The sequence below is a fragment of the Leuresthes tenuis genome, unplaced genomic scaffold (genome assembly GCF_036924035.1).
Source record: "Leuresthes tenuis unplaced genomic scaffold, fLeuTen1.0.hap1 SCAF_40, whole genome shotgun sequence".
Lineage (NCBI taxonomy): Eukaryota > Metazoa > Chordata > Actinopteri > Atheriniformes > Atherinopsidae > Leuresthes > Leuresthes tenuis.
Window position 1 is genome coordinate 216,855 of NW_027325394.1, and position 20,005 is coordinate 236,859.

Genomic DNA, 20,005 nt, shown 5'->3' on the forward strand with positions numbered 1-20,005 from the left:
CAACGTTGTACTTTGCAGTAAAACAAAGAGCAAATCTAAAGATTCAGGAATCCGAGAATAAGCTTACTTCCATGAGTTCTTCACGATTTCGGATTTTGCTATAAAATGAATTCCTTCACTCAAACTAAATTAAAACTGCTAAACCGCTAATCTGTTACATGCAAGGCAGATGTCAAATTCACCGAAATAGGATCTAAGGGTATTTGGCCAATCGAGCTGTAGCAGCTTCGGTAAAAGAGTATAAGTTGAAGAGTTTGTGAATAAAGGTGTGCGCACACATAGTGAGTTGTAGGAAAATAGGCAGGGAGCAATGCCGGCTGGGGTATAGGTTCTTGTATGTTGTCTGACTGTTTGATTTGAATGTGTTGTGTAAGTGTCCTGTTGAATGTTACATGTTTGGGCTTTGACACGCTTCACTGTGGTTGTTAACTGTGTGGTGTGTCCTGAAATGTTATATGTTTGGGCTGTGTGACATGCTTAATGCTTTTCAGTAGCAACCCACTTATTCATATATAGCAACTGACAACATAAGAAGTCCGGACATACTTTGATAGTAGTTGTAGAAGTATCCTTATTGATAATAGATAAACTAATTCATAGTGATAGAACAGTAGATGAACAGGTGCCTGCACATGTCTCATGAAAATAAAATGGGTGTATGATTGCTGACGGCAGAGCAATACTGCCAAACTTATGAGTTCTTGTGGCAAACTTGATTCAGTGTCTTGACGTGTATACGCTGTTTCGCTGACTTGTCACAAGAAACAAAGTGTGTTTGATAAGATCCGACCATTTTATTACGGGAGGATCAGTATGTATGGATTCTGATGTGACTGATAAACTCATTCGTATCTTAAGCATAATCTAATACGTGAGACAACGCCCTGGCACACAATCAAAAAAAAAAAAAGAGAGAGCGGTTTTGTGTCCCCACAGTCCATAATGTAGAAAAGAGAGAAAAAAGCCTTTCTGATTTGTTGTGTGTGCTCACAGTGCAGAGTGTAGAGAAAAGAGAGAAAAGAAAGCCGTTTTGGTGTCACGGGTGTTGTGACTTACACACACACATTTCTGAATTGAGAAAGGAAATTATTTTAGAGGAAGCACTACAGTTTAGATCCCACATTTGTTGATAGGCATTCATTTAATTTTTCTTTTAATCAGTTTTAAAGTGAATACTAACTGAGAAATGAAAAAGGTGAAGAGTTTAGAAGCTTGGTTCAAGAGCAAAACTTGGTTTATGATCAGCTGAGTCTCTAAACAGAACAGCAAAGGGCTTCATCGAACATTTAAAAAAGATTCAGATTGTTAGAATATCCAGAATTTATAGGAATGGTGGTGATTACTCTTATTTTCTAGAATGGAAATAACTGCACCATGTCTGTTTTATGAATTTAAGGGGCTAAAAAGTTTTGTTCTCGTTTTTCTATGATTAACCGAATGTATGTGAGAGTCCAAACAGACAGAAGGGTTACGGCCGAGCGCTGGACCTTCCAAAAAAGATGAGACAGGCTGGACCCGTGCCATACTAGTTAAGGCCTGCCTGTGGATTACAGGTTCTTTAAACTCTCACACACACAAACTCACACACGTTCGCACACATACACCCATACACACACACATTCTTGAACTTGCTGCAAGATTAAACCTTTGCATTAACTGACTCCAGCAACTCTGAGTCTCATTGAGAGACTTTTCTCAACAATTGGGTCCTCAAACCAGATCTCAAAGTTTTTTCCGCTGTCCAGGGTCGGAGCTGAAACCGTGCACGGGGGAGTCCAGTACTCCTAATGAAAGACCCCCTGCTGAATTGCGGTAATTAGGGGCCAGTGTCCACTGAAAGGGGAAAAAGGGACGAGATCGTACTTTTGAATCAATGGCCAGAAGCCATTGGCAGTGCAGGCATCAACAATAATGGTGTTATTTCACCCATTAACACTTAAGGTACCTCATGCAGTGGCTGTGATATGGTTACTTAACAAAATATCTTTACCAGACATCTCTCCTACATAACAGTTCTTCTTTCACAGCCACACCTTGTTGTCGAGAGATGTGCTACACTTAATCCATCCACACTGCTACCTACCCCACAGATGGAAAGCCTCATGATTGCATGTCAGAAATAACCATCAGTGTTTTACCCAGGCCAGACTTAACTGATATACATTATGAAAATGCAGAAATAACTATATTTATTCAACAGATCAAGGAAAAAAACCCTGATGGCACAAATGCTACAGGATTTGCAGTAGTAACAGAAACTGAAGTTTTCTTAAAACAACCACTACCAAAAAATTACTCTGTTCAAGCAGTCGAATTGGTAGCTTTAACTGAAGCTTGTAAATTAAATAACAAAAAGGTTGTTAACGTTTACACTGACAGTCAGTATGCCTTCTCAACTGTACATGTGTTAACACAGCATTGGAAAAACAGGTATGTTGACATCCACAGCTAAATGTATAAACTACAAATATTTTAGCATTATTAGATGTTATTCAATTGCCATCTACAATAGACTCGTATGAATGACCGGAAGGAAAACCATACTGCCAAAGAATTTGTTTAAATATGCTGCAGTATTGAGCCACGGACCATGTCATGTCTCAACAGGAGGGATGGAAGCAATAATGAACCAGGTTTTTACAGCATATGGTTTTACTAATTATTAAAAACATTTTTTTAGAATAAATAAATGAATAAAGTTTTGTCTAGCAGGTCAAATATGTGCAAAATACATTCCACAGGGCAATCTAAGACCAAAACGAAGATAATTCCCTAAGCCAGTGTATCTTTTTTAACATATTTGTTTGGATTTCATTATTTCATTATTTTGTAGATTTCATTGAACTAAATTAATGTTAAGGGAAACGATTCTGCTCAGTGACAACAGAGGTTTTTACCAAATGGTCTGAAATATTTCCATGTGCACAAGCAGATGCACTCTCAGTAGCAAAATCACGCGTAAAATAACTCATTTCTAGATTTGAAATTCCTGAAAAGATCTTCAGTGATAATTTGACACACTTTGTAAACAATGTCATCTCACTGATGGCAAAGAACTTAAAATAGACCTTAGAAACCACTGTGATATAGAAGGTTTCGCTAACACATTGGAATTGTTTTACTATTTACATATGCATGTGCAGTGAAGAATTGCTTGCTGCTGATAAATGCAAAGAAGAACAGCTTACACATAAATGCTCACATATAGGCTGCTGAATGCAATGAAGACCTGCGTATCCAGTAAAGTTCAATGTCAATGTGTAATATCCAATTAGGATTTGCAAAACAGTGAAGTTAAACAATGAATGGGTCCATAGTCGGTATGAGAAGACTACAGGAATATTTACCTGGGTGTACGTTCAAATTATTGTAAATTATTGTTTGTTTGTTTGTTAGTATGTATATGAATGTTATGTGTATAAACTGTGTTGAGTTGTAGTTACTCAGTAGTGTCTCAGTGAAACAACCGACGGGGGAAGCCTTGCGGTGACAACAAAAGCAGTGTTTTACTGATCAGTCAAGTTGCTCCACTGTACTCCATACAAACTGGTTGGCTACTGAAGGGATAGAAAATGGGGAATACTTGTTTTAAAGCAAACAAGGAATTAGATGGGAAAAATACATGTTTTAACGGGACCCAGACAATATTAAATACTCAGACAGATGGGAGAAGAAGTGTAGTTTTGTAGGAAATCACAAAATTATTACATAAAATGAGTGAAATCAATTGAAGAATGCCTTTCTGGAGAGCTGTTTACCACAGATGAGCAGCTTTGCGACCAAGCACATTGTAGATCGCTTTACTGCCAAAATGATCTAGTTTAATGGATTGGTTTAGACATTTATAACAGCATTTTAAGAACAAAGAGAGAAACAAAAAGGGACAACGCTTCATGGTGGAAGGTGATGTATAAATAACTGTGTATATGATGAAGGAGAGACCATTTGAGCAGCACAGCCATTTCGCAGCACAGGGACAGCAGTTCAAGTTAAAGGATCTCCCATGTGGTATCACCTGTCACACTGTCAAGGCATCAAAAGAAGAAAAAATCACCAAACTCAAGGACAAAGAGACGAAGACTCCGGTGAACGAAGAGAGAGGACTTACAAACCAGAAATACAAAAGGATGCTCGATATCAAGATCCAGAAGAAGAGGCTAACAATGCCACGAACACTTACGATGCTGGGAATGATGCCAGCAATGAACAGAGAAGAAGATTCAGTGTCATCAATCTGCAACACGTGCCTCTAATGAGGGGGTGAATATAGAATCCTCAACGATTACAACGTCTCTGGGAACTGTGACAACAACAAGGTTTAAACCATTTTGATATATATTGTAACCTATTGGCTAAGGAATAGTGCTGAAAATGAGGTAAATCTAATCCACCACTGTCCTTGGTCTTCTGTAGGGTTTTTAAACTAATACGTGGTGGTTTGTTTTTCCACAGAAATTTGGAGATGCATGAATCTAGTGACTTAAACCAAGTAGCAGATAGTTTTATGGGGATCATTGAGAACAAATAGTTAACTTTTGGTAGTATCATCATTTTAATGGTTGTAACTCTCCCCATAAGTGATATAGGTAAGGACTTCCAACGAGAGAGATCGTCCTCTACTCTCTTTACTAATTGCACATAATCCATCTGTACTTATCAGTTTAATATGTGATATGTCTATGCAAGGACTACATATTAAATGGATTTTTATCAATAGGAGTTGAAAAAGGAGCTTGCTCCGTTCACTCCAAGCATCGACCCGGTACTGCAGTGCCGCTGGGAACGGTGCGCTCTCCTCTGCTGTTGTGAAAAAGCTAACAGCGGTGCAGGATGGAAGTTTCTTTTAGTCTGCTGAGAAAAGAGAGTGAATGCGAAGTAGACTTTAACACGGCTCTGGGAGCGAGCCGAGTGCGGGCTAACCAGGAGAAATGCTTGAAAGAAACGCGACACCGAATGAGCGGTCAGAACAAAGCCTCAATACGGTGTTCCTGTGGTGTTTTTATAAAATGCGGTGAAAATAAAGGTGTGAATGCCCCATAGAAAACTAAAAGGTGGAGCGGAAGTGTTCGGCTGCAAGAAGGTGTGAATGTCCGACTATATTTGGTGAAAAGCAGGTGAAGCAAGGTCTGAATGCCCAACCTTACATCATCAAAAGCGAGATCAGAGGTTTTTGGCTGCAAGAAGGCCATAGTTTGCCAAAAGCGGGTAAGGTGCGAATGACCGACTAAATATCAACAAAAGTGGGGGCGGAGGTCTTCGGATGCAAGTGGGTGTGAATATCCCACCATACAAGTATGGTGGAGAGGAAGCTGTGAATGGCCGACCATAGTTTGCAAAAAGCGGGTGAGAAAAGGTGCGAATGTCCAACCATACATGATCGAAACAGGGTGTTTGGCTGCGACAAGGTGTGAATGTCCACCCATAATTAATGAAAAGCGGGCAACAAGTAGGTTCGAATGCCATACCATACATCATCAAAAGCAGGAGTGGATGTGTTCGGCTACAAGAAGGTTTGAATGTCCGAGCATAGTTTGTAAAAAGCGGGTAAGAAAAGGTTCGAATGCCCGAACATACACCATCAAAAGAGGGAGCGGAGGTGTTCCGCTGTAAGACGGTGTGAATGTCCGACCATAGTTGGTAAAAAGTGGTTATGAAAAGGTGCGAATGCCCAAATTCGGCTGCAAAAAACTGTGTTCGGCTGCAAAAAGGTGTGAATGTTCGAGTAAAGTTTGTAAAAAGCGGGTAAGACAAGGTGCGAATGCCTGACAATGTATGATCAAAAGCGGGAGCGGAGGTGTTCAGCTGCAAGAAGGTCTAAATGTCCATAATTAATTGCTAGAAAACATGAAAGAAAATTTTCGAAAATCAATCCGCACATGATCATAAGTGGGAGAGGAGGTGTTCAGCTGCAAGAAGGTGTGAATATCCTACCATAATTGCTGAAAAATGTGTTAGAAACGGTAAGAATCCCGGACCATACCTCATCAAAAGCTAGAGAGGTGGTGTTCGGCTACAAGTAGGTGTGAATGTCTGACTAAAGTTCAAATATATTAACAAAAGCGGGAGGAGAGGTCTTTGGATGAGTGGTTGAGAATTTCCAACCATAATCTATAAAATGCGGTGAAAAAAAAGGTGTGATAGAAACCTAAAAGGTGGAGCGGAAGTGTTCGGCTGCAAGAAGGTGTGAATGTCCATCTATAGTTGGTGAAAAGCAGGAAAAGCAAGGTCTGAATGCCCAATCTTACATCATCAAAAGCGAGATCAGAGGTGTTTGGCGGCAAGAAAACGGGTAAGGTGTGAATGACCGACTAAATATCAACAAAAGTGGGGGCGGAGATCTTCGGATGCAAGTGGGTGTGAATATCCCACCATACAAGTATGGTGGAGAGGAAGCTGTGAATGGCCGACCATAGTTTGCAAAAAGCGGGTGAGAAAAGGTGCGAATGTCCAACCATACATGATCAAAACAGGGAGCGGAGGTGTTTGGCTGTGACAAGGTGTGAATGTCCACCCATAATTAATGAAAAGCAGGCAACAAGTAGGTTCGAATGCCCAACCATACATCAACAAAAGCAGGAGTGGATGTGTTTGGCTACAAGAAGGTTTGAATGTCCGAGCATAGTTTGTAAAAAGCGGGTAAGAAAAGGTGCGAATGCCCGAACATACACCATCAAAAGAGGGAGCGGAGGTGTTACACTTGAAAGACGGTGTGAATGTCCGACCATAGTTGGTAAAAAGTGGGTAAGAAAAGGTTCGAATGCCCGAATATATACCATCAAAAGCGGAAGCGGAGGTGTTCGGCTGCAAGAAGGTGTGAAAGTCCGACCATGGTTTGTAAAAAGCGGGTAAGAAAAGGTGCGAATGCCCGACAATGTATGATCGAAAGAGGGAACGGAGGTTTTCGGCTGCAAGAAGGTCTAAATGTCCTACCATAATTTGTAAAAACCGGGGAAGAAAAGGCTCGGAAGCCCGACTATACACCATCAAAAGCGGGAACGGAGGTTTTCGGCTACAAGAAGGTTTGAATGTACGACCATAGTTTGTAAAAAGCGGGTAAGAAAAGGTGCGAATGTCCGAACATACACCATCAAAAGAGGGAGCGGAGGTGTTACACTTGAAAGACGGTGTGAATGTCCGACCATAGTTGGTAAAAAGTGGGTAAGAAAAGGTTCGAATGCCCGAATATATACCATCAAAAGCGGAAGCGGAGGTGTTCGGCTGCAAGAAGGTGTGAACGTCCGACCAAAGTTTGTAAAAAGCAGTTAAGAAAAGGTTCGAATATCCAACCAAACATAATCAAAAGTGGGAGCAGAGCTGTTCGACTGCAAGTAGGTGTGAATATCCACCCATAATTCCTGAAAAATGGGTAAGAAAAGGTGCGAATGCCCAACCATACATCATCAAAAGAAGAAGTGGATGTGTTCTGCTACAAGAAGGTTTGAATGTCCAACCATAGTTTGTAAAAAGCGTGTAAGAAAAAGTTCGATTGCCCGAACATACACCATCAAAAAAGGGAGCGGAGGTGTTCCGCTGTAAGATGCTGCGAATGTCCGACCATAGTTGGTAAAAAGCGGGTAAGAAAAGGTTAAAAAACCGGACTGTACACAATCAATAGCGGGAGCGGAGTTGTTCGGCTACAAGAAGGTGTGAAAGTCCGACCATGGTTTGTAAAAAGCGGGTAAGACAAGGTGCGAATGCCCGACAATGTATGATCAAAAGAGGGAGCGGAGTTGTTCGGCTGCAAGGTCTGAATTTCCAACCATAATTTGTAAACACCGTTGAAGAAAAGGCTCGAAAGCCCGACTATACACCATCAAAAGCGGGAGCGGAGGTGTTCAGCTGCAAGAAGGTCTGAATGTCCACCAATAATTACTGAAAAATGGGTAAGAAAAGGTGTGAATGCCCAACTATACATCATCACAAGCAGAAGTGGATGTGTTCGGCCACAAGAAGGTTTAAATGTCCGACCATAGTTTGTAAAAGGCGGGTAAGAAAAGGTTCGAATGCCCGAACATACACAATCAAAAGAGGGAGCGGAGGTGTTTCACTGCAAGAAGGTGTGAATGTCCGAGCATAGTTTGTAAAAAGTGGGTAAGAAAAGGTTCGAATGCCAGAACATACACCATCAAAAGAGGGAGCGGAGGTGTTCCGCTGTAAGAAGGTGTGAATGTCCGACCATAGTTGGTAAAAAGCGGGTAAGAAAAGGCTAAAATACCCAACTCTACACAATCAATAGCGGGAGCGGAGTTGTTCGGCTAAAAGAAGGTATGAAAGTCCGACCATGGTTTGTAAAAAGCGGGTAAGAAAAGGTTCGAATGCCAAAATATACACCATCAAAAGCGGAAGCCGAGGTGTTCGGCTGCAAGTAGGTGTGAATGTCAGATCATAATTTGTAAAAAGCTAATGAGAAAGGTGTGAATGACCGACAATAATTGCTGAAAAATGTGTTAGAAAAGGTAAGAATGCCGGACCATTCATCATCAAAAGCCGGAGAAGAGGTGTTCGGCTGCAAGAAGCTGTGAATGTCCAGCCATAATAACTTAAAAACGGGTAAGAAAAGGTAGTATTGCCAGACCATAAATGATCAAAACAGGGAGCGGAGGTGTTCCGCTGTAAGAAGGTGTGAATGTCCCACCATAATTGGTAAAAAGCGGGTAAGAAAAGGTTAAAATACCCGACTGTACACAATCAATAGCGGGAAGGGATGTGTTCGGCTACAAGAAGGTGTGAAAGTCCGACCATGTTTTGTAAAAAGCGGGTAAGAAAAGGTGCGAATGCCCGACAATGTATGATCAAAAGAGGGAGCGGAGGTTTTCGGCTGCAAGAAGGTCTGAATGTCCAACCATAATTTGTAAAAACCGGGGAAGAAAAGGCTCGAAAGCCCAACTATACACCATCAAAAGCGGGAGCAGAGGTGTTCAGCTGCAAGAAGGTCTCAATGTCCATCAATAATTGCTAGAAAACATGAAAGAAAATTTTTCGAATATCAAACCGCACATGATCATATGCGGGAGAGGAGGTGTTCAGCTGTAAGATGGTGTGAATGTCCATCCATAATTCCTGAAAAATGGGTAAAAAAAGGTGCGAATGCCCAACCATACAACATCAAAAGCAGGTGTGAATGTCATCATAATTTGCAAAAACCTGATGAGAAATGGTGAGAATGCCCGACTATACACCATCAAATGCGGGAGCGGAGGTGTTCGGCTGTGAGTAGGTGTGAATGTCCGACCATACTTGCTGAAAAATATGACAAAGCAGTTTTCACTTGGTTTGAGTGAAGGAATTCATTTTATATCAAAATCCGAAATTGTGTAGAACTCGTCAATCGACGCTTATTCTCGGATTCCTGAAAAGGTTTAGTGTTGTTCTTTCCTATCCTGCAAAGTACAACGTTCTTTTTTGTTTAAAGCTATTATGACATGGATAAATATGAAGGACAAAGCAGTTTTAACTTGGTTTGAGTGAAGGAATTCATTTTATGTCAAAATCCGAAATTGTGTAGAACTGGCGATAAGAAGCTTATTCTCGGATTCCTAAAGGTTTAGTGTTGTTCTTTGGTATACTGCAAAGTAATACTTTCTTTTTTGTTGAAACCTATTCAGACATGGATAAATATTAAGTACAAAGCAGTTTTAACTTGGTTTGAGTGAAGGAATTCATTTTATATCAAAATCCGAAATTGTGTAGAACTGGTGATAAGAAGCTTATTCTCGGATTCCTAAAGGTTTAGTGTTGTTCTTTGGTATACTGCAAATTAATACTTTCTTTTTTGTTGAAACCTATTCAGACATGGATAAATATGAAGGACAAAGCAGTTTTAACTTGGTTTGAGTGAAGGAATTCATTTTATATCAAAATCCGAAATTGTGTAGAACTGGTGATAAGAAGCTTATTCTCGGATTCCTGAAAAGGTTTAGAGTTGTTCTTTCCTATCCTGCAAAGTACAACGTTCTTTTTTGTTTAAAGCTATTATGACATGGATAAATATGAAGGACAAAGCAGTTTTAACTTAATCGGTTTCAACAAAATAGAAAGTATTACTTTGCAGTATACTAAAGAACAACACTAAACCTTTAGGAATCCGAGAATAAACTTATTTCCACGAGTTCTACACAATTTCGGATTTTGATATAAAATGAATTCCTTCACTCAAACCAAGTTAAAACTGCTTTGTCCTTCATATTTATCCATGTCTGAATCGGTTTCAACAAAATAAAAAGTATTACTTTGCAGTATACCAAAGAACAACACTAAACCTTTAGGAATCCGAGAATAAACTTATTTCCACGAGTTCTACACAATTTCGGATTTTGATATAAAATGAAATCCTTCACTCAAACCAAGTGAAAACTGCTTTGTCATATTTTTCAGCAAGTATGGTCGGACATTCACACCTACTCACAGCCGAACACCTCCGCTCCCGCATTTGATGGTGTATAGTCGGGCATTCTCACCATTTCTCATCAGGTTTTTGCAAATTATGATCTGATATTCACACCTGCTTTTGATGATGTATGGTTGGGCATTCGCACCTTTTTTTTTTACCCATTTTTGAGGAATTATGGGTGGACATTCACACCTTCTTGCAGCTAAACACCTCCGCTCCCACTTATGATCATGTGCGGTTTGATATTCGAAAATTTTCTTTCATGTTTTCTAGCAATTATTGATGGACATTCAGACCTTCTTGCAGCTGAACCCCTCTGCTCCCGCTTTTGATGGTGTATAGTCGGGCTTTCAAGCCTTTTCTTCCCCGGTTTTTACAAATTATGGTTGGACATTCAGACCTTCTTTTAGCCGAAAACCTCCGCTCCCTCTTTTGATCATACATTGTCGGGCATTCGCACCTTTTCTTACCCGCTTTTTACAAAACATGGTCGGACTTTCACACCTTCTTGTAGCCGAACACATTCGCTCCCGCTATTGATTGTGTGCAGTCGGGTATTTTAACCTTTTCTTACCAACTTTTTACCAACTACGGTCGGACATTCACACCTTCTTATGGCGGAACACCTCCACTCCCTCTTTTGATGGTGTATGTTTGGGCATTCGAACCTTTTCTTACCCGCTTTTTACAAACTATGGTCGGACATTCAAACCTTCTTGTAGCCGAACACATCCAGTTCTGCTTTTGAGGATGTATGGTCGGACTTTCACACCTTTTAGTAGCCAAACAACTCCGCTCCCGCTATTGATTGTGTACAGTCGGGTATTTTACCTTTTTACCAATTATGGTCGGACATTCACACCTTCTTACAGCGGAACACCTCCGCTCCCTGTTTTGATCATTTATGGTCTGGCAATACTACCTTTTCTTACCCGTTTTTGAGTAATTATGGCTGGACATTCACAGCTTCTTGCATCCGAACACCTCTTCTCTGCTTTTGATGATGAATAGTCCGGCATTCTTACCTTTTCTAACACATTTTTCAGTAATTATTGTCGGTCATTCACACCTTTCTCATCAGCTTTTTGCAAATTATGATCTGACATTCACACCTACTTGCAGCCGAACACCTCGGCTTCCGTTTTTGATGGTGTATATTTTGGCATTCGAACCTTTTCTTACCCACTTTTTACAAACTATGCTCGGACATTCACACCTTCTTGCAGCGAAACCCCTCCGCTCCCTCTTTTGATTGTGTATGTTCGGGCATTCGAACCTTTTCTTACCCGCTTTTTACAAACTATGGTCGGACATTCAAACCTTCTTGTGGCCGAACACATCCACTTCTGCTTTTTATGATGTATAGTTGGGCATTCACACCTTTTATTACCCACTTTTCAGTAATTATTTGTTGGAAATTCAGACCTTGCAGCCGAACACCTCCGCTCCCTCTTTTGATCATACATTGTCGGGCATTCGCACCTTGTCTTACCCGCGTTTTACAAACCATGGTCGGACTTTCACACCTTCTTGTAGCCGAACAACTCCGCTCCCGCTATTGATTGTGTAGAGTCGGGTATTTTAACCTTTTCTTACCCGCTTTTTACCAATTATGATCGGACTTTCACACCGTCTTACAGCGGAACACCTCCGCTCCCTCTTTTGATGGTGTATGTTCGGGCATTCAAACTTTTTCTTACCCACTTTTTACAAACTATGGTCGGACCTTCAAACCTTCTTGTAGCAGAACACATCCACTTCTTCTTTTGATGATGTATGGTTGGGCATTCGCACCTTTTCTTACCCATTTTTCAGGAATTATGGGTGGACATTCACACCTACTTGCAGTCGAACAGCTCTGCTCCCACTTTTGATTATGTTTGGTTGGATATTCGAACCTTTTCTTAACTGCTTTTTACAAACTTTGGTCGGACGTTCACACCTTCTTGCAGCCGAACACCTCCGTTTCCGCTTTTGATGGTATATATTCGGGCATTCGAACCTTTTCTTACCCGCTTTTTACCAACTATGGTTGGACATTCACACCTTCTTACAGCGGAAAACCTCCGCTCCCTCTTTTGATGGTGTATGTTCTGGCATTCGAACCTTTTCTTACCCACTTTTTACAAACTATGCTCGGACATTCACACCTTCTTGCAGCGAAACACCTCCGCTCCCTCTTTTGATTGTGTATGTTCGGGCATTTAAACCTTTTCTTACCCGCCTTTTACAAACTATGGTCGGACATTCAAACCTTCTTGTGGCCGCACACATCCACTTCTGCTTGTGATGATGTATAGTTGGGCATTCACACCTTTTCTTACCCATTTCTCAGTAATTATTGGTGGACATTCAGACCTTCTTGCAGCTGAACACCTCTGCTCCCGCTTTTGATGGTGTATAGTCGGGCTTTCGAGGCTTTTCTTCAACGGTGTTTACAAATTATGGTTGGAAATTCAGACCTTGCAGCCGAACACCTCCGCTCCCTCTTTTGATCATACATTGTCGGGCATTCGCACCTTGTCTTACCCGCGTTTTACAAACCATGGTCGGACTTTCACACCTTCTTGTAGCCGAACAACTCCGCTCCCGCTATTGATTGTGTACAGTCGGGTATTTTAACCTTTTCTTACCCGCTTTTTACCAATTATGGTCGGACATTCACACCGTCTTACAGCGGAACACCTCCGCTCCCAATTTTGATGGTGTATGTTCGAGCATTCGAACTTTTTCTTACCCACTTTTTACAAGCTATGGTCGGACATTCAAACCTTCTTGTAGCAGAACACATCCACTTCTTCTTTTGATGATGTATGGTTGGGCATTCGCACCTTTTCTTACCCATTTTTCAGGAATTATGGGTGGAAATTCACACCTACTTGCAGTCGAACAGCTCTGCTCCCACTTTTGATTATGTTTGGTTGGATATTCGAACCTTTTCTTAACTGCTTTTTACAAACTTTGGTCGGACGTTCACACCTTCTTGCAGCCGAACACCTCCGCTTCCGCTTATGATGGTATATATTCGGGCATTCGAACCTTTTCTTACCCGCTTTTTACCAACTATGGTCGGACATTCGCACCATCTTACAGCGGAACACCTCCGCTCCCTCTTTTGATGGTGTATTTTCGGGCATTCGCACCTTTTCTTACCCGCTTTTTACAAACTATGGTTGGACATTCAAACCTTCTTGTAGCCGAAAACCTCCACTCCCTCTTTTGATCATACATTGTCGGGCATTCGCACCTTTTCTTACCCGCTTTTTACAAACTATGCTCGGACATTCAAACCTTCTTGTAGCCAAACACATCCACTCCTGCTTTTGTTGATGTATGGTTGGGCATTCGAACCTACTTGTTGCCCGCTTTTCATTAATTATGGGTGGACATTCAGACCTACTTGCAGCCGAACACCTCGGCTTCCGCTTTTGATGGTGTATATTTTTGCATTCGAACCTTTTCTTACCCGCTTTTTACAAACCATGGTCGGACTTTCACACCTTCTTTTAGCCGAACAACTCCGCTCCCGCTATTGATTGTGTAGAGTCGGGTATTTTAACCTTTTCTTACCCGCTTTTTACCAACTATGGTTGGACATTCACACCTTCTTACAGCGGAACACCTCCGCTCCCTCTTTTGATGGTGTATGTTCGGGCATTCGAACCTTTTCTTACCCGCTTTTTACAAACTATGCTCGGACATTCACACCTTCTTGCAGCGAAACACCTCCGCTCCCTCTTTTGATTGTGTATGTTCGGGCATTCAAACCTTTTCTTACCCGCCTTTTACAAACTATGGTCGGACATTCAAACCTTCTTGTGGCCGAACACATCCACTTCTGCTTTTGATGATGTATAGTTGGGCATTCACACCTCTTCTTACCCATTTTTCAGTAATTATTGGTGGACATTCAGACCTTCTTGCAGCTGAACACCTCTGCTCCCGCTTTTGATGGTGTATAGTCGGGCTTTCGAGGCTTTTCTTCAACGGTGTTTACAAATTATGGTTGGAAATTCAGACCTTGCAGCCGAACACCTCCGCTCCCTCTTTTGATCATACATTGTCGGACATTCGCACCTTGTCTTACCCGCGTTTTACAAACCATGGTCGGACATTCACAGCTTCCTCTCCACCATACTTGTATGGTGGGATATTCACACCCACTTGCATCCGAAGACCTCCGCCCCCACTTTTGTTGATATTTAGTCGGTCGTTCACACCTTACCCGTTTTCTTGCCGCCAAACACCTCTGATCTCGCTTTTGATGATGTAAGATTGGGCATTCAGACCTTGCTTTTCCTGCTTTTCACCAACTATAGACGGACATTCACACCTTCTTGCAGCCGAACACTTCCGCTCCACCTTTTAGGTTTCTATCACACCTTTTTTTTCACCGCATTTTATAGATTATGGTTGGAAATTCTCAACCACTTATCCGAAGACCTCTCCTCCCGCTTTTGTTAATATATTTGAACTTTAGTCAGACATTCACACCTACTTGCAGCCGAACACCACCTCTCTAGCTTTTGATGATGTATGGTCCGGCATTCTTACCGTTTCTAACACATTTTTCAGCAATTATGGTAGGACATTCACACCTTCTTGCAGCTGAACACCTCCTCTCCCACTTATGATCATGTGCAGATTGATTTTCGAAAATTTTCTTTCATGTTTTCTAGCAATTAATGATGGACATTTAGACCTTCTTGCAGCTGAACACCTCCGCTCCCGCTTTTGATCATACATTGTCAGGCATTCGAACCTTGTCTTACAAACTTTAGTCAAACATTCACACCTTTTTGCAGCCGAACACAGTTTTTTTCAGCCGAACTTGGGCATTCGAACCTTTTCATACCCACTTTTTACCAACTATGGTCGGACATTCAAACCTTCTTGTAGCCGAACACATCCAGTCCTGCTTTTGATGATGTATGTTCAGGCATTCGAACCTTTTCTTACCAGCTTTTTACAAACTATGCTCGGACATTCAAACCTTCTTGTAGCCGAACACATCCACTCCTGCTTTTGATGATGTATGGTTGGGCATTCGAACCTACTTGTTGCCCGCTTTTCATTAATTATGGGTGGACATTCACACCTTGTCGCAGCCAAACACCTCCGCTCCCTGTTTTGATCATGTATGGTTGGACATTCGCACCTTTTCTCACCCGCTTTTTGCAAACTATGGTCGGCCATTCACAGCTTCCTCTCCACCATACTTCTATGGTGGGATATTCACACCCACTTGCATCCGAAGACCTCCGCCCCCACTTTTGTTGATATTTAGTCGGTCATTCGCACCTTACCCACTTTTGGCAAACTATGGCCTTCTTGCAGCCAAAAACCTCTGATCTCGCTTTTGATGATGTAAGGTTGGGCATTCAGACCTTGCTTCACCTGCTTTTCACCAAATATAGTCGGACATTCACACCTTCTTGCAGCCGAACACTTCCGCTCCACCTTTTAGTTTTCTATGGGGCATTCACACCTTTTTTTTCACCGCATTTTATAAAAACACCACAGGAACACCGTATTGAGGCTTTGTTCTGACCGCTCATTCGGTGTCGCGTTTCTTTCAAGCAATTCTCCTGGTTAGCCCGCACTCGGCTCGCTCCCAGAGCCGTGTTAAAGTCTACTTCGCATTCACTCTCTTTTCTCAGCAGACTAAAAGAAAGTTTCATCTTGGGCTCCCTGAAACCTCCATCCTGCACCGCTGTTTGCTTTTTCACAAGAGCAGAGGAGAGCGCACCGTTCCCAGGGGCACTACAGTACCGGGTCGATGCTTGGAGTGAACGGAGCAAGCTCCTTTTTCAACTCCTATTGATACAAATCCATTTAATATGTAGTCCTCGCATAGAGGACACATCAGACATTAAACTGATAAGAACAGATACTACACTTGATCTTAGCCAAAAGGCCGAGAAGCGATAACTGTCCACTGGTTCACGTCCGAGGGCCCTTCCTGGCACAATGCGCACTTGTAGCGGTGTTATTTTTATGGCCATAGTGTCACTTTGCACCTCGGCCCACCCGCTGCACTGAGCACTCTTCAGCCCTTTTAAATGGTATAACTTTACACTACCGCACGCTCCAGCGAGCACCATTCAAGCAACAACTTTGCACTCCAGCTTCGAACATTGGCACAGTCGCAACAAGTAAGGCGACTCTACTCAGAGAAGTCACTCTGCACAGTAATAAGATTTCTTTTGCACAGACAGAAAGGGCTTCATCCGCAAAGGTAAAGGCTGCCAAAAATAGAAACAACTCATTAGTGCTGCTCAACGTTGTACTTTGCAGTAAAAGAAAGAACAAATCTAAAGATTCAGGAATCCGAGAATAAGCTTACTTCCATGAGTTCTTCACGATTTCGGATTTTGCTATAAAATGAATTCCTTCACTCAAACTAAATTAAAACTGCTAAACCGCTAATCTGTTACATGCAAGGCAGATGTCAAATTCACCGAAATAGGATCTAAGGGTATTTGGCCAATCGAGCTGTAGCAGCTTCGGTAAAAGAGTATAAGTTGAAGAGTTTGTGAATAAAGGTGTGCGCACACATAGTGAGTTGTAGGAAAATAGGCAGGGAGCAATGCCGGCTGGGGTATAGGTTCTTGTATGTTGTCTGACTGTTTGATTTGAATGTGTTGTGTAAGTGTCCTGTTGAATGTTACATGTTTGGGCTTTGACACGCTTCACTGTGGTTGTTAACTGTGTGGTGTGTCCTGAAATGTTATATGTTTGGGCTGTGTGACATGCCTAATGCTTTTCAGTAGCAACCCACTTATTCATATATAGCAACTGACAACATAAGAAGTCCGGACATCTTTGATAGTAGTTGTAGAAGTATCCTTATTGATAATAGATAAACTAATTCATAGTGATAGAACAGTAGATGAACAGGTGCCTGCACATGTCTCATGAAAATAAAATGGGTGTATGATTGCTGACGGCAGAGCAATACTGCCAAACTTATGAGTTCTTGTGGCAAACTTGATTCAGTGTCTTGACGTGTATACGCTGTTTCGCTGACTTGTCACAAGAAACAAAGTGTGTTTGATAAGATCCGACCATTTTATTACGGGAGGATCAGTATGTATGGATTCTGATGTGACTGATAAACCCATTCGTATCTTAAGCATAATCTAATACGTGAGACAACGCCCTGGCACACAATCAAAAAAAAAAAAAGAGAGAGCGGTTTTGTGTCCCCACAGTCCATAATGTAGAAAAGAGAGAAAAAAGCCTTTCTGATTTGGTGTGTGTGCTCACAGTGCAGAGTGTAGAGAAAAGAGAGAAAAGAAAGCCGTTTTGGTGTCATGGGAGTTGTGACTTAAACACACACATTTCTGAATTGAGAAAGGAAATCATTTTAGAGGAAGCACTAGAGTTTAGATCCCACATTTGTTGATAGGCATTCATTTAATTTTTCTTTTAATCAGTTTTAAAGTGAATACTAACTGAGAAATGAAAAAGGTGAAGAGTTTAGAAGCTTGGTTCAAGAGCAAAACTTGGTTTATGATCAGCTGAGTCTCTAAACAGAACAGCAAAGGGCTTCATCGAACATTTAAAAAAGATTCAGATTGTTAGAATATCCAGAATTTATAGAAATGGTGGTGATTACTCTTATTTTCTAGAATGGAAATAACTGCACCATGTCTGTTTTATGAATTTAAGGGGCTAAAAAGTTTTGTTCTCGTTTTTCTATGATTAACCGAATGTATGTGAGAGTCCAAACAGACAGAAGGGTTACGGCCGAGCGCTGGACCTTCCAAAAAAGATGAGACAGGCTGGACCCGTGCCATACTAGTTAAGACCTGCCTGTGGATAACAGGTTCTTTAAACTCTCACAAACTCACACACGTTCGCACACATACACCCATACACACACACATTCTTGAACTTGCTGCAAGATTAAACCTTTGCATTAACTGACTCCAGCAACTCTGAGTCTCATTGAGAGACTTTTCTCAACAATTGGGTCCTCAAACCAGATCTCAACGTTTTTTTCGCTGTCCAGGGTCGGAGCTGAAACCGTGCACGGGGGAGTCCAGTACTCCTAATGAAAGACCCCCTGCTGAATTGCGGTAATTAGGGGCCAGTGTCCACTGAAAGGGGGAAAAAGGGACGAGATCGTACTTTTGAATCAATGGCCAGAAGCCATTGGCAGTGCAGGCATCAACAATAATGGTGTTATTTCACCCATTAACACTTAAGGTACCTCATGCAGTGGCTGTGATATGGTTACTTAACAAAATATCTTTACCAGACATCTCTCCTACATAACAGTTCTTCTTTCACAGCCACACCTTGTTGTCGAGAGATGTGCTACACTTAATCCATCCACACTGCTACCTACCCCACAGATGGAAAGCCTCATGATTGCATGTCAGAAATAACCATCAGTGTTTTACCCAGGCCAGACTTAACTGATATACGTTATGAAAATGCAGAAATAACTATATTTATTCAACAGGTCAAGCAAAAAACCCTGATGGCACAAATGCTACAGGATTTACAGTAGTAACAAAAACTGAAGTTTTCTTAAATTAACCACTACCAAAAAATTACTCTGTTCAAGCGGTCGAATTGGTAGCTTTAACTGAAGCTTGTAAATTAAATAACAAAAAGGTTGTTAACGTTTACACTGACAGTCAGTATGCTAAGTGTGACCAAATTTCATCTGCAGAGGCAAAAGTTTGCAAAGCATGGAGATCTGTGAGGGAGTCTTCTGCCTGCAAAGAGAGGGAAGCGAAAACAGGAAAAGATTTAGCTGCTTGCTTAGCTGCAGCATCAGCTCTGGCATTGCCACAAGCAACAGGATCGTCTGAGTTAGTGTGAGCCGCACACTTACAGACCGAGATTGCTGTAGGCAAAAGGATCGCATCAAGAAGATCAGAAACCTGCTTGGAGTTCAGAATAGTTTTACCATCTGATTTAAGGAAATGCCTGTGTTTCCACAGCGCACCAAAGTCATGAACAACACCAAAAGCATATCTGGAATCTGTGTAAATAGTGACTTACCAGCTGCCAACTTACAAGCTTCAGTAAGTGCAATAAGCTCAGTAGTTTGAGCAGAGAAATGTTTAGGAAGAGAACCAGACAACAAAGTGTCATGTGAAGAACATACTGCAAACCAAACACAGTTAGTACCTGTGGCTGGATCACGCAAAGCTGATCCATCTACAAAAAGAATCATGTCAGAGTTTGGAAGAGGAGTCTCTAAAAGATCAGGTCGGGGTGTACAAACTTGTTCCAAAACAGCTTCACAGTCATGAGGCTCCCCATCCTCAGGAGTTGGAAGCAAAGTAGCAGGATTCAGAACAGTACAACGTTTAACAGTGACATTTGGCATATCACAGAGGTGTATCTGAGCCAACGAGCAGTTGAAAGATGTGAAGTTTTCTGCTCGAGAAGAATAATGGCAACAGCATGAGGAACCAAAACAGTCAAATTAGCGTAGCCCACAATATCTTGGGAGGCCAGGACAGCTTTCTCTGCAGCTGCAACAGCACGAAGACAACCAGGCAGGCCTGCAGCCACAGAGTCCAGTTTTGCTGAGAAATGAGCCACTGGCCTTTGCCTGCCCCATGTTCCTGCATAAGAACAGATGTCATA

General features: G+C 41.7%; 1 non-coding gene and 1 pseudogene across 1 annotated transcript; one reads left to right on the forward strand and one right to left on the reverse strand.

Annotated features, from left to right (window-relative positions):
* Positions 1-4,619: 4,619 nt before the first annotated feature.
* LOC140285482 (U2 spliceosomal RNA) lies at positions 4,620-4,796 on the forward strand (annotated as a pseudogene).
* Positions 4,797-16,128: 11,332 nt separating this feature from the next.
* LOC140285420 (U2 spliceosomal RNA) lies at positions 16,129-16,319 on the reverse strand. Its single transcript, XR_011910460.1, has one exon. It is a non-coding gene; the product is annotated as a U2 spliceosomal RNA (small nuclear RNA).
* Between the last annotated feature and the right edge of the window lie 3,686 nt (positions 16,320-20,005).